The sequence below is a fragment of the Macadamia integrifolia genome, chromosome 1 (genome assembly GCF_013358625.1).
Source record: "Macadamia integrifolia cultivar HAES 741 chromosome 1, SCU_Mint_v3, whole genome shotgun sequence".
In the NCBI taxonomy this organism is placed as follows: domain Eukaryota; kingdom Viridiplantae; phylum Streptophyta; class Magnoliopsida; order Proteales; family Proteaceae; genus Macadamia; species Macadamia integrifolia.
This window is the reverse complement of record NC_056557.1, coordinates 17762638-17768313: the sequence shown is the minus strand read 5'-3', so window position 1 is coordinate 17768313 and position 5676 is coordinate 17762638. Positions and strand designations below refer to the sequence as shown.

At 39.2% G+C, this 5676-nt stretch overlaps 1 pseudogene; it reads right to left on the bottom strand.

The window, feature by feature from the left end:
* Positions 1-4616: 4616 nt before the first annotated feature.
* The window catches only part of LOC122070284, a 2826-nt pseudogene continuing 1766 nt past the window's right edge, over positions 4617-5676 (bottom strand).

The window sequence follows — 5676 nt, the reverse complement described above, 5'->3', positions numbered from 1 at the left end:
CAGGGCAATTAGCATCCCACTCGAACTCAACCTCTAGAGTCATCCTCATACTCAACAACCTCTCCTACATTGTAGGCATTTTCAGTGAGCACAAACTCTAGAGACTACCTCATGAGATAGCAGAGTTGGAATAGGATCCCACATGTGATCATAGAGTTTGTCTATAACTCAATAATTGTAACTACCTCATAAGATAGCAGAGTTAGAATAGGATCCCACATGTGATCATAGAGTTTGTCTATAACTCAATAATTGTAATCTCTATATAAGAGCACCATTGTACACTCATTAATAGAAATGCCAATAGACTATTTCAACACTGCAGCAATCATATGACTGGAGATGAGAACATCTTTCGTAACATAGATACGTCTATAAAATCCCAAGCCAGATTGGGAAATGGCACACTAGTGGAGGCGAAAGGAAAATGAATGATTGCCATCCTAACGAAGAAAGGGACTAAATATATTAGTAATGTTCTGTTAGTTCCCAGCTTGGAACACAATTTACTCAGCGTCAAGCAAATGATCTAGAATGGGTATTCTCTTCATTTTGCAAGAGACTCTTGCATAGTATATGACAAGAAAAATAAAAATCAAGTAATAATCAAAGTAAAGATGGAGAATAGAAATTTTTTCAGTCACTGGCGGACCGTCAGTGATACAGCCATGAGAGCAGAAATTGAAGACTCAGAAAAGATTTGGTCATTTCAATTTCAAAGGACTAAAAATCTTCAAATAGAAGGATATGATGAGAGACCTGCCAGCCATCAAAGATGTTGATGACGTATGCGAAGGCTGTCTTCAAGGCAAGCAACATCGACAACCATTTCCTTCAGGGAAGGCGTGGAAAGCCAAAATACCGTTGGAGTTGGTGCATACAAACATCTATCAACCTATGCGGATTCCATCTCTCAATCAAAGCAGGTACTTCATCCCCTTTATTGATGACTACTCAAGAATGACATGGGTATACTTTCTTCCCGAGAAAAGAGAAGTATTCAAAGTCTTCTATAGATTCAAGAACCGTGTTGAAAAACAAAGTGGTTACCATATTAAAGCCCTAAGAAGTGATAGAGGAAAGGAATATACTTCCAAAGACTTTTAAAAATTCTTGGAAGACGAAGGAGTCGAGCACCAGTTAACGGTGGGTTATGCTCCGGAACAGAATGGAGTATCTGAAAGGAAAAATAGAACAGTAACGAAGATGGCAAGAACAATGTTAAAGGATAAAGGCCTACCCAATACATTCTGGGCAGAAGCAGTATCCACAACAATCTACATACTAAACAAATGCCCAACAAAGGTTGAACAAAACAAGACTCCTATAGAGGTATGGAGCGACCGGAAACCATCAGCTAGACATCTTAAAGTATTTGGCTGTTTATGCTATGCTCATATTCCAGCAGAGAAAAGACATAAGATGGATGAGAAGACTGAGAAAGGCATATTCTTGAGATATAGCACTCAATCCAAAGGCTATCGCATATACAATCGAAAGATCGAGAAGCTCGTAATCAGTCGAGATGTCGAGTTCGATGAGAATGCCGCATGGAACTGGGAAAAAGGAGAAGTCAAAAAAAGGTACATCATAGTTCCTGAGGTGCTACTAAAGAATACACGTCAATAACTTGTGGAGGAACTAGATATAGAAAGTATGCCTACAAGTACTCCATCTACAACACCAGTAACATCAAGCCAGGTCTCACCATCTAGGAACAATGTGTCTCTCCAGAATCACAACCTGGTAAAGTAAAATCACTAAGAGAGACATATGAGACTTGCAACATAGCAGTTCTAGAGCCAGAAAGCTTTGAAACTGCAGTAAGGCATGATGAATGGATAAATGCTATGGAAGAAGAGATAAATATGAAAGAAAAGAATAAGACATGGGAACTAGAAGATTACCCTCAAGATAAAGATGTCATTGGTGTTAAGTGGGTCTATAGGACAAAGCTTAACTCTAATGGATCAATACAAAAACACAAAGCAAGACTAGTAGCTAAAGGCTACTCCCAACAGCCAGGGATCGACTACACTGAAACTTTTGCATCAGTAGCTCGACTTGACACAATTAGAGCACTTGTGGCACTAGCAACTCAAAAAAATTGGAAGCTTTATCATCTCGATGTGAAGCCAGCATTTTTGAATGGCGTGATAGAAGAAGAAATTTATGTGGAGCAGCCACAAGGGTTAATGAAACAAGGAGAAGAAGGAAAAGTTCTAAGATTAAAGAAAGCCTTATATGGGCTAAAGCAAGCATCACGGGCATGGTATAGTCGTATCGATGGATACTTCATCGATGCAGGATTCAAGAGAAGCAAGAGTGAACCAACTCTCTCTATCAAGACCAAAGGTAATCTCGATACCCTTATTGTCTCTCTATATGTAGATGATCTTATCTATATAGGAGACAATGAGGAAATGATCTATAAATTCAAAGAAGACATGATGAAAACATTTGAGATGACTGATCTTGGGTTGATGCACTATTTCCTCGGCATTGAGATAAGTCAAGAATGAAATGGAATATTCATATGTCAAAAGAAGTATATAGAGAACCTTCTGAAGAAGTTTAAGATGTACGGGTGCAAGACCGTAGCGACTCTGCTAGTGACCAATGAGAAACTAAGAAAAGAAGATGGATCAAAGAAGGTAGATGCCTCTCTCTACAGAAGTCTCATTGGGAGTCTACTCTACTTAACAGCTACACGTCCTGAAATCATGTACGCGTCAAGTCTGCTATCAAGATTCATGCAGAACCCAAGTCAAATACACCTTGGAGGGTAAAGAGGATACTAAGATACCTACAAGGTACGTTGGAGTATGATATATGGTACAAGCCTACTACAAACTCAAGGTTGTATGGATATACTGATAGTGACTGGGTCGGATCGGTAGATGATATGAAGAGCACCTCCGGTTATGCATTCACATTGGGATCTGGTATATTTTCATGGGCGTCCAAGAAACAAGAGACAGTTGCACAATCATCTGTAGAAGCAGAGTATGTAGCAGTAGCAGCAACAGCATGTCAAGCAATATGGCTGAGAAGAATATTTGAGGATATGGGCGAGCGACAAACTGATGCTACTCATATACTTTGTGACAAGTCAACAGTTGCAATGGAAAAAAATCCGGTATTCCATTGTAGGATTAAGCACATTGCTAGCAAACATCATTTCTATTGAGAAGTTTCAACAAAAGGAGAGTTCAAGCTCAACTACCGCAAGTCAGAGGATCAGATCGCCAACATCTTCACAAAAGCTTTACCAAGACAGAAGTTCGAGTTTCTGCGTAGCTCTCTTGGAATATCACGAAAATATATTAAGGAGGAGTGATAAAATTGATATATTTTTGTAATATATCTTATAATGATGACCTAGAAAGATCTAGGTCCAATATATCTTTGGGTCTAGAAGGACTAGAGTTAGCATGACAGTCCAGGATAAGAAATGGTTGAAATTATCTAGAAACAGAAAAGTCTAGAAATAGGCTATGATGATTTCTCTAGGTTATGTTCTAGAGTTCTCTAGTTTTGATTTTGAAATCAATGTCGGTGAGTTGTGTAGGCTATAAATAGCCATCCACACTTCCTAGGGAGTACACATGATGTTGAAAAGTTCATTCAAGATAGTGTATGCCCATTGTTCTAATTACACTATTCCCATATCTATAGCTTTCCTCCCATCTTCTATTTAAAAACCATTATACTATTCTTCTTCATTAAGAGTTCCGTAAGCTCTCTCATGCTAACAGTGTTTTTTAATTCACCACTCCGAGACCAAAAATATTTCTAATGGTCAAAGCAAAAACGATAAGTACTGAAGAGTTAATAAGCAAAGGTTTTTGATTGACCATTGCGTTTACCTGATTTGATAGGGAGGTGATTGATGCCCGGCCGTGGGGTTCCTTCGTCATTTGCAGAAGAAGAAGAGAAAAGAAAGGCATCTGGGACTCACCTCTGACGAATGGTGGCTTTGCCACATGTCAGATAAACACTATGTGGAGAATAATTACTCCTGGTGTATAGCTGATCCAGATTCTAAATTTGTAAATAAGTCCCTACTGTAGAACCAAGAACATAAGAAAACACTAGATCGATATGTATAAATTAACCAGAATTAAATTTTGTAGCATACTCATACAGGTAGAGAAGTTGGAGGAAAAAGATTTCTTAGGAACACAAATAGCAATTCATTTTATGTTGATTCATAATCTATCAAATACAAATTGAGAAGCAGAAAAATATTTTCTTGGGAATTGGTTACGCGGCATTTCGGAAAGAAGTGGGAGTACAAGGAAGAATTGGTACCTCTACAGTCCTTTCTAGCATTAAGACCACCTTCTCCATAGAGGGACGAAGGGACGGCTCTTCCAAAATTTGCTTTACAATTATCAAATAAAAGCTGTTAAACACATTCATCATAAAACACCAGTGTTTATTATGTCTTAGGAGTGCCATATGTCACAAGTTGGAAAGGAAAAATATTTCTTACCCATGAAAATATATCAATCATACCCATGATCTCAAATTATAGCATCTATTTTACCACAAAATAAAAAAAAAAAAAAATTTATTGCTTCAGGGTTACAACCGATGGCAAGCCTTCAAGATTACACAACTTTGACTGGTTTACACGGCAATGAAAAAGAAATGGGGGAAGGAGGAATTGGTACCTCTATGGTCCCTTCTAACATTAGTACCACCTTCTTCATGGAGGGACGAAGCGAGGGCTCATTCTGGATACACCAAATTGCGATCCAAACCATTATATCCAATCTTCTTTTGTCCACCTCTTCGTCACCCACCAGCTTATGGAGCTCATCAGTCTCAAAACAGTGGTAGACCCAATGTGTGAGGATGATTTCTTCTTCCAGAACATTTATATCGATTCCCTTTCTACAGCATATTATCTCCAAAAGCACAACCCCGTAACTGTAAACATCGGCTTTTAACTGTTATAGGCAAGTACAGGTGCTACTCTGGTGCAACATACCCTCTTGTCCCTCTGATCCCAGTTTGAGTCTTAGTTTGGTCTGCCTGTAACAGCTTTGATAATCCAAAATCAGCAATCTTTGGACATCGGTACTCGTCCATGAGGTTGTTTTGAGGCTTTGTGTCACAGTGCCTGATCTGTAGTCACATTCTTCATGTAGGTAGAGGATACCCTTAGCTATGTTGAGAGCAATTCCTATCCTTTCATGCCAGCATGGTGGTATTTCAGATTTGAAGAGGAAGTCTGCAAGAGATCCATTGCTCATATACTCATACACCAGAAGCCTATTTGGACCATCACAACAATAACCAAGCAATTTTACTAGGTTTCTATGATGGGTTTTTGCAATTACTCTCATCTCAGTCTGAAATTCTCTCTCTTTCATCAAACCATCTGTCTAGTCTCGTGACAGCTACAATTCTCTTGCCATTTGGTAAGGTTCTGTTAAGTTTGTCTCGAATTCTTGACCCGTTTTGAAGATTGACCCGATCCGACATACTTTGGTGGCGACCCGAATGGGAAATTTTCTGAGATCTGTGATGGAGCCCATCACTGATCTCGTCTCGTATGGGGGTGCGGGGGCTACGCCCCCGCGGTATGGTTCGACCGGATCGACCGCGACCCGATGGGTCGAACCGCTATTTGGAGTATATATATATAATGTACTGTTGCTTGTT